Below are 21,785 nucleotides of genomic sequence, written 5' to 3'. Positions count from 1 at the left end.
TTTCTCAGCCTTAGTTTCTCCCTCTGTCAAGTAGAGATAACAATCCGCTCCTACCTACCTCACGGTGTGTAGGGGATGGGGATCCATTGGAGAGTGTCACTAGGAGCAGTGCAGAATATGAGGTGTCCTATCACGTTGAGTCGTATCAGATTATGACATAAGATAATAGCTGAAAGATTCTATTTTATTTGTATTTTATTATTTTCAAATTGTTAAGAGCAACAACTACTTAGCTCAGACTGAAGCATCTCATCTAAGTGTCTGGACCACAGTGTCTCCTCTTTGTGTGCGTTGAGACAATTTAACACGCTGTGACGAACAGGAGATGCTTTCGTTTTGCAAACAAATATTTTTGCAAAGAATTTTCATCCAACTTGTTTCAATTTCAAGAAACAAAAAGGTTTAGTCTGAATGGGATTTTCTGACAGAAAATGGTTTCCATGAAATTTTTCCCACCATCTGGATTCCTATCCCTGCCTCTGGGGCGTTTCTTGTCTGTTAGTTAGAACAGGAGTCAGGACTGGTGGCTTCTCTTTCTGGCTCTGCCAGCGCCTTGGGTAGGTCGCTTCCTTTCTCTGTACCGCAGGATGCCTATTTGTCCCATGGGAATAGGGACAGTTTTCTAACTATGGGCAGCAGTGAGCCTGGGTGAGATAAGGGGCGTTAAAGCCCTCTGTGAAGGAGAAAGGGGTGTTCCCAGGTGTTGAGCACCAAGGAATTCTAAACTTTGGTAAAATGTCTAGTCTGCGGAAACAAGAAATGGTTGGGGCCAAATTTTAACCATTGTCTTTTTTAGAGCCCATTCAGGGATGTGAGTCCCACTATTTTAGTGACCTGGGGCTCTTTGCCAGGAGCGAGAAGAGGTTCCTGGCTCAATTTTTGTGGCTTTAATAAACCAGGTGCCATGCACCAGTTCTCTTCGGAGATCCCAGAAAAAGAACATCTTCCCATCCATTAACAAGACAGGACCTCGCTTTAAAAGGGGAACAAACAGAACCCTGGGACTTACAGACTAGCCAATCTCACTTCTATGTCTGGAAAGATACTGGAACCAATGATTAAGCAATCCGTCTGAAATTCAAAACGCCCTAAACAAATTGGAGAATTGGTCTCCTTGAGCCAAACTCCAGGCTGGGCCCCTCTCAATAGACTGGGCTGAAGTGAAACCCCAGAGCCAAACACTCCTCCTCCTGGGCAATATGCTCTGACCTTTAATGGTCAGATGCTGCTTAGCTCTGAGAGGGGGAGCAACTTGCCCAAAGTCCCACAGAAAAAAGAAAACCAGCAATGGAACCCAGGAGTCCTGCCTCCCAATACCCTGGTCCAGTCACTACAGCGGAGCACTCTCCCTCTCAAAGGCAGGGGGACTGGACATGAGGGCCTGGTTGTATTGGCCAGCTGTGGGAGGGAGTGTGCAGCAGAGGTTAGTGAAGGGGCCTGGAAATAAGGACTGCTGGGTCCCATCCATGGCTCTGACACTTGGTGTGACCCTGAGCCGGTAGCTTTCCCCCCTGTAACGATGCTGGTTCTGTCGGGACCCAACTGCGAGTGCCAATTCAGGACAAATTGCTAAAACAGGGCAGTTACAACCCAAGGCTGGGGTTTTTCCACCTCTAAGGCAAACCAAACCAGCCAGACAATGAAGACTTTAGTCTCACCCCCAGTGGCTAACCACAAGTCACACAAGCAATTCCCTTAGACACTCCAGTTTCCCAGTATCACCACCAGTGCCACTCGTTATGGGGACAAATGGTTATGAAAACCAATACCCCAATAAAAGAAAAAAAGTTCTCTCAATCCCACAGGACCAAGCCCCAGATCGATATACAAATCAGATCTTACCCACAAATCACACTGTTGCCAATCCTTTAGAATCTAAAATCTAAAGGTTTATTCATAAAAGGAAAAAGATATAGATGAGAGCTAGAATTTGTTACATGGAATTGATTACATACAGTAATGGCAAAGTTCTTGGTTCAGGTTTGTAGCAGTGATGAGATAAACTGCAGGTTCAAAATCAAGTCTCTGGAACATCCCCAGCTGGGATGGGTCCTCAGTCCTTTGTTTAGAGCTTCAGTTTGTAGAAAAGGCCTCTAACCAGCTTAAGGAGACACTCATGTCTGACCCTGTGCTAAGGGCCCCAGACTTTGACAAACCGTTCCTAGTAACCACACGTGTGTCCGAGCGGGGCATGGGAGCAGTTTTAATGCAGGAAGGATCAAGAATTTCATCCTGTTGTGTTTTTCAGCAAGAAACTGTCTGAGAGGGAAAGCCACTGGTCAATCAGTGAAAAGGAATGCTACGCCATTGTGTATGCGTTGGAAAAGCTACGCCTGTACGTTTGGGGACGGCGTTTCCAACTACAAACAGACCATGCTGCGCTACAGTGGCTTCATGCCGCCAAGGGGAATAACAAAAAACTTCTTCGGTGGAGTTTAGCTCTCCAAGATTTTGATTTTGAAATACAACACATTTCAGGAGCTTCTAACAAAGTGGCTGATGCACTCTCCCGGGAAAGTTTCCCAGAATCAACTGGTTAAACATTGTTCTTGGAATGTGGAACATATTGTTAGTTTTTATATAATCAGTAGTATGTCTAAAGGTGCATGTGTCTGTCCCTGCCAGCAGGTATATGGGATCTTGGGGAGCAATTACCACACAGGTGGGGTGCCAATTAATTTCTTTATTAAAGGAAAAAGGAAGTGGTGGGAATTTAACAATGAAATACGATGGGATGGAGTGTATAGGGTGTTTACAATAGACAATGATGGGGGAGGGTTCTTCTAGTAAATGGGATGGGGGTTTCAATAGTGGGGTACAATACAGTTGGTAACCAATTAACACTGAAGTATAAATGTAACAGGTAGCTAACAATTTCTATGTAAAGAGTGTGTCACAGCAGCATATAACCAACTAACAGTATGGGTAAAATGGGTCAAATAACCAACAACTTTAGGTAAAAATGTGTCACAGTGGTGTAAATGTAAAATGTGAGGTGTGTTAGAGAGAACAGGGGTAACCAATGGGGTTTTATGCTAGAAAGAGAGAGAGCAGACAGGCTGTAAGTTTGAACAGCAGAGAGGAAGAGAGAGAGAGAGAAAGAAAGTGGTAGAGAAGTGAGGTTGGGGGATGGGGGAAGAGGAGCACGTGGTGGAGGGAGATTTAAACTCAGGGAGATACAGAACAGACAGGCTGCAAGTTTAAACAGCAGAGAGACAATTATTCAAAACACAACAAAATCTTATCTATGATTTAACTTAACCAAAACTACACAAATTAGCAAGTAACAAAACACAATGCAACAATTCTTTAAGCCTAACTTACAGGATACAATGCAAGCAATTTTCTAAACCTAACTTAACTACAGCTATGCAAAATGAAATTACAACTTATCTAGACTAAAGGACAAAATCTGACCTAATGGGTGCACCTTATACTAGGGGTAATTCCAGAGGGCAGAGTGGTGTGTGTCCAGGATACAGCTCCAAGGGGGGAGGGGAATTTAGTGGTGGCTGCAAGCGAGGCGGGGGTGGTGACTGCAAGCTGGCAGCCCAGGATACAGTCCAGGAAGGCACAGGCTTATTTCTAGCAGCAAAGGTGCTGCAAAGCAAGAAACAGATTACAGATACAGACCAAGGAGTTTAAGGTCTGGTCTATACTACCCGCCTGAATCGGCGGGTAGAAATCGACCTCTCGGGGATCGATTTATCGCGTCCCGTCCGGACGCGACAATCGATCCCCGAATCGGCGCTCTAACTCCACCAGCGGAGGTGGTAGTAAGCGCCGCCGACAAAAAGCGGCAGAAGTCGATTTTGCCGCCGTCCTCACAACGGAGTAAGTCGGCTGCAATACGTCGAATTCAGCTACGCTATTCACGTAGCTGAATTTGCGTATCTTAAATCGACTCCCCGCTGTAGTGTAGATGTACCCTAAGAGAGTTTTTAAGACACAGACCAAGGTTTAGCTTGAGTCTGTGTGCTAGGGAAACAGAGCCAGCAGCTAAAGTAATAAAATAAAAGTATAGAAAGTTTCACAGAGGGATTCTCACCAGTCCCCAAGGCAGCAGCAAAGGCAGAAGCAGCAAGAACATCAGAAGAAGCAAGGAGGGCTCGGTACGGTCTTGATAATCAGGAGGTCTCTCAGGCAGCAATTCGTTCTTCATGGGGGGGGTAAAAACAGGGGTACGCTCAAAAATAAAACGAGAGCGGAGAAAGGACCCCCCAGAACCTCTGGCTGATCAGACCAGGTAGCAATGCAGGAACCTTTCTGATGTTTGTTTCAAAAATGCCTGTTCTTAAAGGCAATCTCAGGCAGTTTCCCGCCAGTAATCCTGATAGGCTCCTTCTGTCACAGGGGAGGAGATACAGGGAAAAACTGCAAGTGAGCATAGAGACGTGCCTGGGCAGAGTCCTGGACCATAGGCGTGAGTTCACATCTCAGGACTCAAAAGCACATGAGGCCTATGACTCATGCCCAGGATCTCAAAAACACATTAGGTCTTGCAGCTCTGGACATTACCTACCCTACACTGAGCTCAGGTTTAACAAGGTGATAACAGGACTAACCCTTTGAACAGGGCAGTGGTCCCACTTAGCAAGCAGCACAAGTGGCCATCCCTTTGAGAAGGGCAATGGCTCTTGGTAAACAACTTAACAGCCAGGGAGGGGCGGCCACAGGAGGACAACAAAAACAAAATGGAGTAAGGGGACAGCTGAAAGAAACAAAATGGAATAGGGGGAAAGCTGTAACAGACAGTGTCTTATTAACTCTGTTTTCTCCTAGAGCTACAGGAAGAAATCACAGCCAGTGTGGAACCGGCTGTCCAACACTATCTGTGATTTGGGGTGTGTGTCATAACTATAAAGGGAAGGGTAACAGCCCTCCTGTGTACAGTACTATAAAATCCCTCCTGGCTAGAGACTCGAAAATCCTTTTACCTGTAAAGGGTTAAGAAGCTCAGGTAACCTGGCTGACACCTGACCCAAAGGACCAATAAGGGGATAAGATACTTTCAAATCTCAGTGAGGGGAAGGCTTTTGTTTGTGCTCTTTGTTTTGGGGGTTGTTCGCTCTTGGGACTGAGAGGGACCAGACATCAATCCAGGCTCTCCAAATCTTTCTGAAAAAGTCTCTCATATTTCCAACTTGTAAGTAAACAGCCAGGCAAGGCGTGTTAGTTTTTATCTTTGTTTTCTCAACTTGTAAATGTACCTTTTTGCTAGAGTGTTTATCTCTGTTTGCTGTAACTTTGAACCTAAGGCTAGAAGGGATTCTTCTGGGCTCTTTAAGTTTGATTACCCACTAAAGTTATTTTCCATCCTTATTTTACAGAGATGATTTTTACCTTTTTCTTTAATTAAAAGCCTTCTTTTTAAGAACCTGATTGATTTTTCCTTGTTTTTAAGATCCAAGGGGGTTGGATCTTGATCCACCAGGAGTTGGTGGGAGAAAGGAGGGGGATGGTTAATTTCTCCTTGTTTTAAGATCCAAGGGGTTTGGATCTGTATTCACCAGGGAATTGGTGAAGAGTCTCTCAAGGCTACCCAGGGAAGGGAATTAGCATTTTGGGAGTGGTGGCAGCGGACCAGATCTAAGCTGGTAGTTAAGCTTAGAAGTTTTCATGCAGGCCGCCACATTTGTACCCTAAAGTTCAAAGTGGGGAAGCAGCCTTGACAGCTCCTATTACCCCCCACTCCCTGTCCCGGTTTTTCACACTTGCTATCTGGTCAGCCTACCCACCCCTCTCCTGCAGTGCTAATGTCCTGCCGCTGGCCAGACACTTTGGAGGTTTGAGCTACTCCCTGTGGATCACCCCACTCAATGAGTGTTCATTCTAGGAAGCAAACCAGCTAGACAGTAAAACATCAGACACTACTCCAAGTGCTACACTCAGTTTTTCAGTAAAACCCCTGCTGCACCTCCCCATTCTGCTCACCTCCAAGATGTGCTAGAGTTTGTCTGGGCTGGAGGGTGCTGTCAGCAGGATCTAGAGCTCATCATCCATGTCTACAAACCAGTCAACATGAGCTCCCAGTGTGATGCTGTGGTGTGGTGAACAGAGCTAAAGCCATCATTAGACGTATAAGCAGAGCCGTGAGTAGGATAGGGAGTTGGCACAGCATCAGTGAGACTGATATTGGAATACTGCATCCAGTTTTGGGGTTCTCATTTGAAAAAGATGTTGAGAAATGGGAGCTGGGGCAGCAAAGAGCCACTAAATGTTCTGAGGGCTGGAGAAAAATGCCTTCTAGTGAGCTATTGACAGAGCTCAGCCTATTTAGCTTATCCAAAGAAAGTGGAAGGGTGACCTCACTGAAATTTTGAAGTGCCTTAATGGAAAAAAAACATTGGGTATTAAAGGGCTCTTTAATCTAGCAGGGAAAGGCATAACAAGACACACGGCTGGAAAATGAAAAGAGACAAATTCCTTTTACAAATAAGGCACACATACTCAGAAGCGAGGATGATTCACCACAGGAACAAACTACCAAGGGAAGTGGTGGATTCTACATCTCTGGATGTCTTTGAGTGGGGTGATCCACAGAGAGTAGCTCAAACATCTAATGTGGCTGGCCAGGGACAGGATATCAGCACTGCAGGGGAGGGGTGGGTGTGGCAGTGACATCACAAAGGCCTTTTGCAGGACCTCTGCCTATTGGTAAAAGGTGGTGGGGAGGTGGTGACCTCACAGAGAGATGCTGACATCAGCCAGGCAGGACAGGGTCACAGGGCCAGGGAAACTTCAGAGAGCCCTGTGGCTTTGTCTCAGCAAGTCTCCTTCTCGAGGTCTCTCCTTGAGGACTGAGAGAGTATTAGGGTTCACGTATGGCTCTTGACATCCTGGCACTTTACACACCTTCATGAAATCTCATACCCTCCTTGGCTGTAGGGACGAGACCCCAACCCCACTGATGGGAAACGGGCCTGGGGCCGTGTGACGTTATTATAATCTGGGACCATATAGAACATGGTTGCAACCAAAGTCCTGTAGTGGCACCAAATCTTGTATAAAGGGGGTCAAATGAGGTGTCTAAGAAGGTTATGGTTTGCTGGTTATGATTATGCTCTCTATATGTGTGTATCAATTTTGTAGTTGAAGTTATGAATATTGGCTCTATCCTGTCTGTATTTCAAACTTATGCTATGCTTCTGGGAAACATCCCAGACAAGTTGGTGTTAGCTCTGCCTAGCCTGCTTGATGGCCCATTAAGGACCATCAGCTATACAATTGACCCATGGAGAGAAGGCAGATATCCCTTGCAACTCAGCAAAGTATGCAGGGCCTGGCCCATGTGACTCCAGACTCCATTTTGCTGTAATTTTCCACAGTAAGGACAAAGAGGTGTTCTTTGGAAGCAGAGAAAGAACTGACAGGAAGGGGATGCAATGCATGACAGTTCGTTAGCAAGAGTTAGGCTAACTGTAACCCTAATAACATGAGATTTGTAGAAGCGAGGAATGTATGAGGCGAGTGGGAAAGGACTGTGTGAGAAGTTGTTGCGACCTTGTGTAGATAATGTGTAGATAATATGGAATGTAGACTAAGGGTATGTCTACACTACGAAAGTAGTTCGATTTTACTTAAATCGAATATGTGGAATCGATATTACAAAGTCGAACGTGTGTATCCACACTAAGGACAGTAATTCGACTTTGTGAGTCCACACTAACGGGGCAAGCGTTGACATTGGAAGCGGTGCACTGTGGGCAGCTATCCCACAGTTCCCGCAGTCCACGCTGCCCATTGGAATTCTTGGTTGAGCCCCCAATGCCTGTTGGGGGAAAAAATTTGTTGAGGGTGGTTTTGGGTAACTGTCCTCATCCAACCGCCACTCCCGCCCTCCCTCCCTGAAAGCGCCGGCGGGCAATCAGTTCGCGCACTTTTCTGCTGAGTGACAGTGCGGACGCCACAGCATTGCGAGCATGGAGCCCTCTGCGACCATCACTGCAGTTATGCCCGTTGTCAACACCTCGCACCTTATCATCCACCTTTTCCAGACGCAGATGCTGAGAAATCGGGCGAGGAGGCTACGGCAGCACAGTGAGGACATGAAGTCTGAGAGTGGCACAGACCTCTCATAAAGCACGGGACCCCGCGCCGTGAACATCATGGTGGCAATGGGTCATGTTGATGCTGTGGAATGACGATTCTGGGCCCAGGAAAGAAGCACGGACTGGTGGGATCGCATAGTGCTGCAGGTCTGGGATGAATCCCAGTGGCTGCGAAACTTTCGTATGCGGAAGGGAACTTTCCTGGAACTTTGTGAGTTGCTGTCCCCTGGCCTGAAGCGCAAGGACACCTGGATGCAAGCAGCCCTGACTGTCCAGAAGCGAGTGGCCATAGCCCCCTGGAAGCTTGCAACGCCAGACAGCTACCGGTCAGTCGCAAATCACTTTGGCGTCGGCAAATCTACCGTGGGGGTTGCTGTGATGCAAGTAGCCAACGCAATCGTTGAGCTACTGCTGTCAAAGGTAGTGACCCTTGGAAACGTCCAGGTCATCATAGATGGCTTCGCCGCAATGGGATTCCCAAACTGCAGTGGGACTATCGATGGAACTCACATCCCTATCCTGGGACCGGACCACCAGGCCAGCCAGTACATTAACCGAAAGGGCTACTTTTCAATGGTGCTGCAAGCACTGGTGGATCATGGGGAACGTTTTACAAACATCAACGTAGGATGGCCGGGCAAGGGTCATGACGCTCGTGTTTTCAGGAACTCTGGTCTGTTTAGACGGCTGCAGGAAGGTATTTACTTCCCAGACCAGAAAATAACTCTCAGGGATGTGGAGATACCTATAGTGATCCTCGGGGACCCAGCCTACCCGCTAATGCCCTGGCTCATGAAGCCCTATACAGGTGCCCTGGACACTGAAAAAGAACTCTTCCACTACCGTCTGAGCAAGTGCAGAATGGTGGTGGAGTGTGCTTTTGGACGTCTCAAGGGGAGATGGAGAAGCTTACTGACTCGCTCTGATCTCAGTGAAACCAATATCCCCATTGTTATTGCAGCTTGCTGTGTGCTCCACAATCTCTGTGAGAGCAAGGGGGAGACCTTTATGGTGGGGTGGGAGGTTGAGGCGAATAGCCTGGCTGCTGATTACACCCAGCCAGACAGCTGTGTGATTAGAAGAGCCCAGCGGGACGCGCTGTGCATCCGGGAGGCTTTGAAAGCTAGGTTCCTGAGTGAGCAGGGTAACCTGTGACTATTAAGTTTGTTTAAAGAGAAGCTGAACCTGCCCCCGTTTCTTTACCCACTTACTCTTGACTATCCTCTCCAGCAACATACCCCGTTCACCCCGTCCCCCCCCTTCCAACACACGTTTAAAAATAAAATAAATGGAACTTTGTTAATGAACACTGTTTTCTTTATTACGGATTTCGCGGTAAAGTGTTGAAACTGGGACGCAGACTGTGGTGGGGAGCGGGCGTAGCGATGGAAAGAACGCTTCTAAACTTGAGGAATGACAAGCTCCTGCTCCTAGAGAGGTCCACAGTGGTGGACTGGTTGTTTCAACGGAGATTGCCACCCCTCCTTTTCGGGACTCTGTGTGTGAGGGCTATGTGACTTTGTGGCGGGGGAGGATGGTTACAGATCCCCTGCTGCGGGGCTCTGTGATCCAGGATAAGGACCGCAGCATAAGATCTCTATCTGTCCTCCCCCGCCACAAAGTCACATGCCCCCCCCCTCACACAGAACATGAAAACCACCTCCCAGACTGAACAGGGTGCCTAGTGACTGCAATGTGTGTGTGACCTTCTGCTGAACCTGCCCCCGTGTCTGCACCCTGGTAAAGGTGATTGTCCTCTCCAGTTACCAACCCCCTTCCCTCCCTTCAAACACACTCTCCCCTAAAAGAACATGATGGAAACAGTAATTAACAGAAACGTATCTTTTATTAGCAACTACACAGGGGATGAAACTGGGACGGGGGCTTGGGTGAGGCGGGAAGGAAAGGACTTAACAAATTTTTGGGAATGAGATCCTTCTGGTACTTGAGCAGTCTGCAGAGGTGGAGTGACAGTTTTCACGGCCCCTGCCGCCCCTCCTCCTTGGGACTTTGGGTGAGGGGGGTAGGGAGTTTGTGGCGGGGGAGGGCGGTTAGAGATAGACTGCAGCGGGGCTCTGTCCTCCTGCCTCCGGTCCTGCAGAACATCCACAAGGCGCCGGAGCGTGTCCGTTTGCTCCCTCATTAGTCCAAGCAGCATTTGAGTAGCCTGCTGGTCTTCCTGCCGCCACCTCTCCTCCTGTTCGCTGTGTGCTCGCTGGTATTGTGACATGTTTTCCCTCCACAGGGTCTGCTGGGCCGCATCGGCTCGGGAGCAGCCCATAAGTTCTGAGAACATGTCGTCCCGTGTCCTTTTCTTTCTCTGCCTAATCTGCGCCAGCCTCTGCGAGGGGGATGCCAGGGTAGGTCGGGAGACAGTCGCAGCTGTGGGATGGGAAAAAGGGAGTGAATTCCTCACAAAGATAATTTTTTGTGAACAATGAACATAGTCTTTCTCTGTGAACAAGACCATGCACAGCACCTATCACATGCGCACTCAGGACCAGGTCGAATTTTCGGCCTTCGCATTCAGTGCCTGGGGTCTTGCAGTGGAGATCAGACAAGCGGGGCAGGACAGCGGAATTCGGGTAGAAGGCTGACATGGTAAGCCGTAGACTTTTGGCTGCTTAAAACTTAAATTAGAGCAGTGCCCTCCTTTCATGTTCAAAGCAATGCTCCTATCGTTGGGCAGTTCCTGCTGCTGGCAATCCGGCAAGCATGAACTCTGCCCCTGTCCCACCCCCTTGCGGCTGTCCCCGGGAAAGATCCCTGTATGCTGCCCCTCTCCCGCCTCCACCGCATGGCAGTAAACCGCTGGTGACAGTTCTGTAAAGGAACAGGCAAGCAGTCCCAATAGTAACATTCCCCTAATTCTAAGCAGGTCACCATGACGACATCACTCTGCTGAGAATTTCCGAGACCGAGAAAGAATGCATGCAGCAAAAACCAGGGCTGTATGCCACCATGCTCTGCAAGGCAATGATCCCAGAGTACTTGATGATAGCCTGGTGAGGAAAAGTTTCCTACCACGGAGGACACAATAAGGCCGCGCTCCCCAGGAACCTCATGCACAGGCTTTCCAATTACCTCCAGGAGAGCTTTGTGGAGATGTCCCATGAGGATTTCAGCTCTATCCCCGGACATATAGACCTTCTTTTCCAGTAGCTGCACTGGCAAGGACTAAAAAGTAGAGCACCTAGGGCAAACTAATCATGATAAACCTGACATTGTTAGATTCTTTTGCAGTAGTTGCACTGCCAAGGACTAAAACGTTAAGAGCCTAGGGCAAACAAATCATGAAAAACCCATTGTTAATATTCCTGTTCTGTTCAAAATAAATGTTTACATGTTTAAAACACTTACCGATTGATCCTTCCCCTGATTCAGAGTCTGGGTTAACGCCTGGGGACGGTTGGTAGGGGATCTCTGTGAGGGTGATGAAGAGATCCTGGCTGTCTGGGAAATCAGCGTTGTAAGCGCTGTCAACTGCCTCGTCCTCCTCCTTACCTTCCTCATCTTCCCCGTCCGCTAACATCTCCGAGGAAGTGGCCGTCGACAATATTCCATCTTCAGAGTCCACGGTCAGTGGTGGGGTAGTGGTGGCGGCCGCACCTAGAATGGAATGCAGTGCGTCATAGAAACGGCATGTCTGGGGCTGGGATCCGGAGCGTCCGTTTGACTCTTTGGTCTTCTGGTACGCTTGTCTCAGCTCCTTGATTTTCACACGGCACTGCGTTGCATCCCGGCTGTCTCCTCTCTCTGTCATGGCTTTTGAGATCTTCTCGTAGATATTTGCATTCCGTCTTTTCGATCACAGCTCCAAAAGCACGGACTCATCGCCCCACACAGCGATCAGATCCAAGACTTCCCGATCAGTCCATGCTGGGGCCCTCTTTCTATTCTGAGATTGCATGGTCACCTCTGCTGGAGAACTCTGCATCGTTGCCAGTCCTGCTGAGCTCGCCACGATGTCCAAACAGGAAATGAGATTCAAACTGCCCAGACAGGAAAAGGAATTCAAATTTTCCCGGGGCTTTTCCTGTGTGGCTGGTCAGAGCATCCGAGCTCGGACTGCTGTCCAGAGCGTCAACAGAGTGGTGCACTATGGGATAGCTCCCGGAGCTATTAGCGTCGATTTCCATCCACACCTACCTTAATTCGACATGGTCATGTCGAATTTAGCGCTACTCCCCTCGTTGGGGAGAAGTACAGAAATTGAATTTAAGAGACCTCTATGTCGTACTAAATAGCTTCGTTGTGTGGACGGGTGCAGGGTTAATTCAATTTAACGCTGCTAAATTTGACATAACCTCCTAATGTAGACCAGGCCTAAGAGTCTACATTAGTGAGCAAAACAAGATATCAGAATGACCTATGTATAAACAAAACGCAGCTGTTGCTCATTATTGTCTGTAACAAAAGGTACAAATGTTTGCTGTAATTGTTTACCTGTTGAGAGACTCATAGACTCATAGACTCTAAGGTCAGAAGGGACCATTATGATCATCTAGTCTGACCTCCCGCATGATGCGGGCCTCAAAAGCTGACCCACCCACTCCTGGAAGAATTCTCTCCCTTGACTCAGCTGTTGAAGTCCCTAAATCATGATTTAAAGACTTCAAATCGCTGAGAATCCTCCAGCAAGCGACCCCTGCCCCATGCTGCGGAGGAAGGCGAAAAACCTCCAGGGCCTCTGCCAATCTACCCTGGAGGAAAATTCCTTCCCGACCCCAAATATGGCGATCAGCTGAACCCCGAGCATGCAGGCAAGATTCTCTACCCAGACCCTCTGGAAAAGTTCTCTGTAGTAACTTTTAATATCCCATCATTGACCATTGTTGCTAATTACCAGCAATGGCACGTTATTGACCTATTGACTAAAATCACTTTATCCCATCAAACTATCCTCTCCATAAACTTATCAAGCTTAATCTTAAAGCCAGAGAGGTCTATGAGTCTATGAGTCTATGAGCTGCTACGGATCGTTCCCCTTCGAACCCCATGGTGCCACAATAGAGGTAGGAGACCTTTTGAAATCTCTATTGGGGTGTCGGAGGAGGACTGTCCATGGGGCCGTCTGTCCCTGTTGGGCTCACGCCATCCGAACTTATTGACTGTGCAGCAAGGTCAGATGCAGAGCGGTTCTGGGGAATTGTTTTGCCGCCCCCAATAAGGTAGTTGTATGCGGTTCTGGGGACCTGTTAGTTTGGCCGCCCCCATATGAGAGATGCATGGGTATGAGAGATGCATGGGTATGCACCGGTGCTGAGGGGTTTTTACCACCTCAAGAGGGGTTGTTACCGCCTCATAGTGTGTTGAGTCCGGACAGAGGGGTTGTTTACCGCCTCAAGAGGGGTTGTTACCACTTCATAGTGTAGCTGCATCATGGTACTTGGGAATAGTACCTGGAAATAGAGGCCTTGGTGTGGGTGTGTGTGTGGTGTGTGTGTGTGTGTGTGTGTGTGTGTGTGTGTGTGTGTGTGTGTGTGTGTACACCAGTGTGAATTGATAGTTACCGGAAGACACCCAGAGTACTCTGCGAAGTCTTTTGACTCGTGACCAGAACTACGCTAACGCAAACCCGGTAACTAGAGGATCTTTTAGGAGATCCGACCCATGATGGGCTAACTCGGCCTGGCATCATCCAGCGAGGAGGCTACCTGGGTCTAGGAGTGTGTGAACCCATCTTCCCTCCCCTTTTCCTCTCTGTGCGAGCCACTAACAGTCTGATCATCTCACTGGATGCAACGAGAGTAAGCGGCGCCATCTCTCTGAGACTAGCCGACGCTCTTTGCTGAAGGGAGGTGTAGGAGGGTCGTGGCTATCCTCGTTAGTCTCTCCTGTGTGAGTACCCTATAGGGAGAGATTCTTAGTTTATGTGCCGCTAGAATGGACAGGGCATCCTCCCTGTGTGTGTGATTGGAAAATGGGTGGGGGGACAGTCTAAGGATTCCCTCTCACCCCCTAAGGGTACCCCAGCTTATTTCATGTACGTACATTATGGTCCTAAAACCTGCAGGTATTTAGAGAATTGGAATCATTACATGCGTGAAAATTCATCTAAACAATGCCCACTAGAAGGTACGTTTAATCTAGGTAAGATCATACATCTCAGAGGAGCTTTTAATCACCAAAAAGCCTCTGACACACAATGGGAGCAATTTGTCTATTGAGGAAAGGAACGGGTTAATTTGAAATTCAGCTTGGTCCAGAGATAAACAGAAAGTTAATCAGCATTCAAGGTCAAGAATCAATGCAGATCAGGCTAAGTACAAAGAAAAACTGCTTTCGGCCCCAGCTGGCTGTGAAAAAATATAGATATAGTCAAACCAAAGGCAATACAAGTTACAGTGCTGAGATTACATTTGCAAAGCTTAACTGTCCAGTGAGATCCAACAGTCTGCCTTTGTGACCCTGGAGCCGGCGTGGTTTGGGGACGCTGAAGAAGCCACAGGCAGCTGGCCTGGACTGGAATCACTGAAAAGACGCCCCAGGAGACCTCAGGGTATAAAAGAACTGCCCTCCCAAGAGAGGAAGCAAGTTGGAGATTGCACAGCACCTTCTCTGAATGTTATACACAGACCTGGCCAGTCTGGACGTACGTGTGTGAGTATGAAAGTGTGCCTACTCTCAGCCGCAGTAAGTCTGAGAACCGGAGAGGGATTTAGCATTCCTCTCTCCACCCCGGTTGACCGAGAAGGTGGATCTACCCCAGTCGTAGCAGGACTGGGCAATAGAGAAGTTGGAGAAAAGGGAAGAGTTGTGTACTCGATAACTAGAATTGAGCAATTAAGAGCATAGATCATGAACCAGGCAGCAACTCAAACCTACGCCCAGGGCAAGTTGCAAGCCTTGAGGCAGGACTTCCAGGCAGAAAAGGAAACACTGGCTAAGCAAGTACCAGTCCTTCAGGGACTTGTCAGAATTTAACCATTTGTGTTTGCATATGCTGTAACAGCAGTGTGTTTGCCACAAGAGAAAATTGAATAGTTAAATGCCAATGGGCCATGCGTTTTGCCCAGGTGGCAAGCCTCACGAGGGAGGACTCGGGTAGCCTTGTGAGTAAGAATGTTTAAGGGAAGAGACCAGGAAGGGTGGGAGCTAGTTGAGAAGCCCACCCTCTTATCTAAATTGGTAGTGAAAAAGCCGGTGCCCATGGAAGGGACGGTTCAGCGAGAAAAGCAGGATCGGGCCCAAGTAGGCAGGCAATAGATAGCGAGATTGGAAAACAGGTTGAAAACTTTGAGGGCATAGTGGAAGGAAAGGAGTAAATAATTATAAGCATGGGGATTTCAAACCCCGAGGATAATAATTGGAATGGTAAAATGTGTGTAAGACAGAGTCTTTGTAACAAGGTGCAAGGCTCTCCTTTCTTCTGCAGAATAAAGCAACTCTTCCTTATCCCTATCTGGCTGTTATTGGCTCTCAGCTAGGTGGACCCGATATTTCGGTAACAGTTACTGGCGATTCTGGTTAATGAATTTCTGTCTTATACATTTGGGCATTAGGTGTGTGGACGGAACTGAGCCTCTCATTCGTAATTCCTCAGAGTGGAAGCCATCACGTGCAATGAAGCTCTGAGGTCGAATTGGGATCCTTCTGTCCCGTCCCCTGTAGCGGTCAGTATTAGTAGAAATTCCTGTAATAGGATCCTACATCTTCCCCACACACACCCCTCCTGGTGGTGGGAGGGGAACGGGGAAAGGACAAAAGAAGCAACAGAAGAAGAGAAAGGGAGGAAAAGGGAAAATAAAAAGGACAAATCCCAATATCCCTAGTGATTCTAAGGGTGGGGAAATAGTCCTGGGTGGGAAATAAAATTCTGCCACCTTAAGCTAGTGTTTTCCATGCCTAGAATTAAGCCGGCAAGAGGATCAGACTGAACAGGTTCCAAACCTCTTGGAGGCTCTCACCTTCTAAACAGGGACGTCTGTTTTCTAGTAAAATCAGTAAAAAGAAAGGAAAAAACATGAAAGAGGTTCCTCCTCGCACTCATGTACATGAACCCTAATACTCTCTCAGTCCTCAAGGAGAGACCTTGAGAAGGAGACTTGCTGAGACAAAGCCACAGGGGTCTCTGAGGTTTCCCTAGCCCTGTGCCCCTGTCCTGCCTGGCTGATGTCAGCACCTCTCTGTGAGGTCACCATCTCCCCACCACCTTTTACCAATAGGCAGAGGTCCTGCAAAAGGCCTTTCTGATGTCACTGCCACACCCAGCCCGCCCCTGCAGTGCTGATGTCCTGTCCCTGGCCACCCACATTGGATGTTTGAGCTACTCTCTGTGGATCACCCCACTCAAAGATATCCAGAGATGGAGAATCCACCACTTCCCTTGGTAGTTTGTTCCTGTGGTGAATCATCCTCGCTTCTGAATATTTGTGCCTTATTTGTAAAAGGAATTTGTCTCTTTTCATTTTCCAGCCCTATGTCTTGTTATGCCTTTCCCTGCTTGATTAAAGAGCCCTTTAATACCCGATGTTTTTTTTTCCATTAAGGCTCTTCAAAATTTCAGTGAGGTCACCCTTCCACCTTCTTTTGATAAGCTAAATAGGTTGAGCTCTGTCAATAGCTCACTAGAAGGCATTTTTCTCCAGCCCTCAGAACATTTAGTGGCTCTTTGCTGCCCCAGCTCCCATTTCTCAACATCTTTTTCAAATGAGAACACCAAAACTGGATGCAGTATTCCAATATCAGTCTCACTGATGCTGTGTCAACTCCCTATCCTACTCACGGCTCTGCTTATACGTCTAATGATGGCTTTAGCTCTGTTCACCACACCACAGCATCACACTGGGAGCTCATGTTGACTGGTTTGCCCAGTATGGCCCCTAAATCCCCTTCAGCGTCACTGTGTTCCTGGATACACTTCCCCATTCTGTAGGTGTAGCCAGCATGGCTTGTTGCTAGGTATAGGACCTTGCATTTGGCTCGGTTCAAACTTGTTTTGTTTGAATGGGTCCAGCTTTCCAGGGATCCAGATCGCTCTGTATCACTGCCCTGTTCTCATCAGTAATTACCACTCTGCCAGTATTTGTCACCCACCAAGGTTATCAGCAGTGATTTTATATTGGCTTCCAGTTCATTGATAACAATTATTTTCAAGAATTAGTCCTTGAGAGCCTCTTCAGATCTCTAGTGTCCAGTACCTGCTCCCCACAGCATAGTGAGAAAAGGCCGTCCAGCCCAGCTGTTCCATAGGAGCTAAGCACAGAACAAACACATGCTTAGGAGTTGTGTTGTCGATAGGCTCTGAACAACATGTGGGAGTCAGCAGCTTATAAATGGGCTATAGACGTAGAGTGTAGATAGGCCCCAACTGTGTCTCAGTCTCCCACCCTGTAAAATGAGATTAATAAATGAAACCTTGATTAGCTCTATTTTATGGTTGGGGAAACTGAGGCATGCAGCAACAAAGAGATTCACTCATGGTCAAAAAACCAGGAATAGAAAACGGCAGGTCTTCTGATAGCCAATCCTGGGCCCTAGCCCTGGTTCTCCTGGCCTCTCTACTCTAACTTCAGTCACAGCCCGAGTAGAGGTTTCCTTCTTCTCCATGTCCTTTAACTTCAGGTCACCACAGAAGAAAGGTTTTCTGTCAGCCAGTTCACTCTAATGCATGTGGATGTCTTTTCAAAAGACGTGCTCTGCCTCCGTCACATGTCATGGGTTTGCTAGAGAAACCACTCGGTGACATTCTAGGTCCTTTGTTATACAGGAGGGCCAACTAGATTGATAGAATGGTCCTTTCTGACCTTAACATTTTTCTGCTGCTAGGAAAATAATTCTGGGCCTATTTTCCCTCATTCACTTTCCATTGGAATAATTTCAATCCAGTCCAAAGGATTTCCTCATCCATTGTATTTTCAGCACCTTTCATAGCAAACAGTTACTGTTAGCCCACAGGTTTCCAGTTTCAGCTGGTCCCAGGGTGAGATGGCCAGGAAAGGGGTTGGAGCTAAACTGCACCTAGCCCAGGTTTTGCAACTCCCAAGGTGAAGGGAATAAGTGTAGGGGTCACATCAGAAGAAGCAGCATGTGACTAGGAACCAGGTCTGCTGGGAGATATAAGGGCAGCCTGTGCTCAGCCAGGAGAGAGACCCCAAAAGGCAGCAGGCCTGGGTGGGGCTTGGATAGTCCTTTAAAGGTCAGGGACAAGCCAGGAAGGGGCCAGGCTGAGCACTTAGGACAAGGCCCTCGGAGAGAAAGACAGGGCAGTTTAGGTACACAGCAGGGTATGGAACAGCCAACCTGTGAGGGATGGGAGCTGGGCTTCTGGGCAGAGTCCAGGAACCAAAGCACAGCAGGAGAAAAGAAAGGACTGCGTACAGAGGAACAACGTAATCTCCCCTGGAGGGAAAAGGCTCTCCCTGCCATTTCTTAACCTCATGGGCTGTTCTCATCTTCTGCCAACCTCATCCCCATCTCAGCAGCTCCAGGTGCCTGAGGGAGCAGGGACCTGAGGCCACCTTGCACTTGGGACAGAGATGGAAGTTGATGATCTACTTGTAGAGGGTGAACATGGTACAGGACACTGCTCAGGATATACAATTGCAGCCACAGGCGATGACTTTTCAAAGTGCTAGGGGGTGCTCGACCCTCGGCTCCGCCCCAGGCCCCACCTCCACTCCATCCCTTCCCTCAAGGCCCCGGCCCCACCCCTACTCCGCTTCCCCCTCCCATGATCACGCCGTGTCCTCCCCTCCCAGCCTCCTGCACACTGCAAAACAGCTGTTCACGGTGGATGGGAGACGTGGGGAGGGCGGGGAGGCACTGATCTGCAGGGCCCGCTGATGGGCGGGAGAGGTGCTGATGGGGGTGGGCACTAAGCACCCACCATTTTCCCCCATGGGTGCTCCAGCCCCGGAGCACCCATAGAGTTGGCACCTATGATTGCAGCTCCAGAACCAGGGGCAGCTTCCGTTTACAGGCAGGAGACTGTGTATGAAACCTTGCAGGTTGGGGGGTGAGACAGGCACTAACATGGGCATGGAAGTTTGGGGAATAGGGCAGAGGCCAGGGTTGGGCAAGGAGGGCAGGGACTTGGAAAGCCAGAGCAGAGGATCAAACACTTTCTGAATATGAGTCAGGATTGTCCCCACTTCAGAGAGGGGGAAAGTGAAGAACTATGTGGGAGTGGGACCTGGCCGATTTGGCTGAGCATCTGAATAATTGCTACAGCAAAAATATACAAGCTATTAAGTGTCAGAAGAACATTCATCAAGGAACTGGAGAGTTCAGGGCAGTATATGGCATAAATCAGTATGTGCTCTGCCACCTCACTGCTCTTGGAGACAGGCGTACATCTCTTGGACAGGGCTTAGAGGATCTTTCTCTCAGAAACACAACTGTCAATAGCTTGGAACAGAAACCCCATCTGTAATTTTGCTCACTGGCCCTGCCACAAACTCCACCCTCTGACCATTGTGAACCAGGACCAAGAACACCATTCCACTGTCATGTCTACATGAACCTGCACACCTGCAGACATTGCAGCTGGCCCATGCACTGATGCTGGTGCTGTGACATGAACTGGATGAACCACCTTGGTGACCCACATATCCAGCATTCTCTCCCTGAGCAATCGGTCCTGCTCCCTGCCCCCGCTCTCTTCATCCAGGAACCCCTGGAGCAGTCTCTCTTCATGGACCTTGTCCCTCTCCTCCTTGGTAATTTTGAAAGCAAGGTGCTTTTTGCTCCTCCCCATCTCCAAAAGCTCCTGCATGGTCCTCCTCCTTCTGGCCCACTGCTGGCCACTTGTAGTTCCCACAGTCCCAAGCAGCAGGATTGGCCCAGCAGGTGTGCAAGTGTCTTCCAATAGAATGAAACAGAGGCTATATTTTGTGTATTACCCGTCTGCGGGGGGGGGAGAAGGGTGGAGAAAGAATCCCTCACTTTGCTTTCTGTCTATCCACAAGGCCATGATTTGCAATACTGTGGAATGCTTCTATATCTCTCTTTCATAAATTCTCATGTACACTCCATCTCACTTCTGTTCTTGGAAGATTCACACACGCACAAGCCCACCCTATGCAAGTGTGTGAGTAACACTGATTTTACATAAGAACTTCCATACTAGGTCAGACCAAAGGTCCATCTAGCCCAGTATCCTGTCTTCTGACAGTGACCAATGACAGGTGACCCAGAGGGAATGAACAGAACAGGTAATCATCAAGTGATCCATCCCCTGTGGCCCAGCCCCAGCTTCTGGCAAACAGAGGATAGGGACACAATTCCTGCCTATCCTGGCTAATAGCCATTGATGGACCTATCCTCTATGAATTTATCTAGTTATTTTTTGAACCCTGTTATAATCTTGACTTTCACAACAGCCTCTGGCAAAGAGTTCCACAAGTTGAGTGTGCGTCAACCTGTTGATTTTACTTTAAATCAATACAAAAAAATTAAAAAGCTGGATCTGGCTAATGCAGGGTTGCCTGAAGTCGTGTTTTGGGGATATTTACCAATACTGGCTCTGACTTTGTGGCAGGAGAAACCCTTAATATTTCAGAAATATTGGAAAACCTAGTAATTTTCAAGACATATGGTGGGATCCCATCATAGTACTCAGAGGAGCTATTCAGGGAAATGGTGTGTGAATAGCATATCAATGATGCAATGGTTTAGTAAGCTACCTGGGACAGGGGGAGGGTGGTCTACAAAAGTTCTTTCTACCCAGAAATCTGAAAAAGTCATCTAGAATTCACGCTCCCTGAAAAAGTCTGAACTACGCCTTCCAGGAGCGGAAGGAAATCAGGATGAAAATTAACAAACTTTTGGATTAGAAGGCATCCTTCCGCAGGCCACTGAGTGGATTCTCCCCAACCCTCCTCCCAAGCCCAGCAACAGAAAAGCGAGGACGACACAGGATAAAAGAATGTCTGATCCATGAAGCACCATCTAAAGTCACCTTCCAAGGAGATAAGGAGAAGCCAAGATAAAAAAGGATTCAAAATTCACATTGTCACTGCTAGGTAGGGTAATAATTTGCTGCCCAAAACATGCATCTGCAGTATTAGATCAATGTACCCAATATAACAAAAAGCTCTACTTGCAAAAACAGGCACTCAGGCCAGCTAGGCTTGTTAGCCATTAACAGTATGGAAAGCTGTACTTTAAAGGAATTTTCTCCCTCTGTTTGGACTTGTGAAGAGGACTACAAACTCCACACTGGGCAAGAAGAGGTTGAGGAGCTGGCCTGGCCTCAGCCAGCCCACCCCAAAACACATGCAGGGGATGCACAGATTGGGGGAACATTCAAAAGGGAGGAGAACAGCTCACTTGTGGGCAGACCAGGCAGAGGAAGAACCTCTACTTTGCAGGCTTTGAGGGAAGGCAGGATCTGTCCCTGAGCAACTGCCTGAAGGTCCCTCCCTGAGGAAAGAATGACCCTGCTTCTGATATACCCAGAGAGGGAGGCAGAATCCCATGCACCATTACAGGCTGGGGACCAACTGGCTAAGCAGCAGTTCTGCAGAAGAGGACCTGAGGATTACAGTGGACGAGAAGCTGTATATGAGTCAGCAGTGTGCCCTTGTTGCCAAGAAGGCCAATGGCATATTGGGCTGTATTAGTAGGAGCATTGCCAGCAGATCAAGGGAAGTGATTATTCCCCTCTATTCGGCACTGGTGAGGCCGCACATGGAGTATTGCGTCCAGTTTTGGTCCCCCCACTACAGAAGGGATGTGGACAAATTGGAGAGTCCAGCGGAGGGCAATAAAAATGATTAGGGGGCTGGG

Source organism: Malaclemys terrapin, chromosome 2, assembly GCF_027887155.1.
Source record: "Malaclemys terrapin pileata isolate rMalTer1 chromosome 2, rMalTer1.hap1, whole genome shotgun sequence".
Taxonomy (NCBI): Eukaryota; Metazoa; Chordata; order Testudines; family Emydidae; genus Malaclemys; species Malaclemys terrapin.
Note: the sequence above shows the minus strand (reverse complement) of the source record.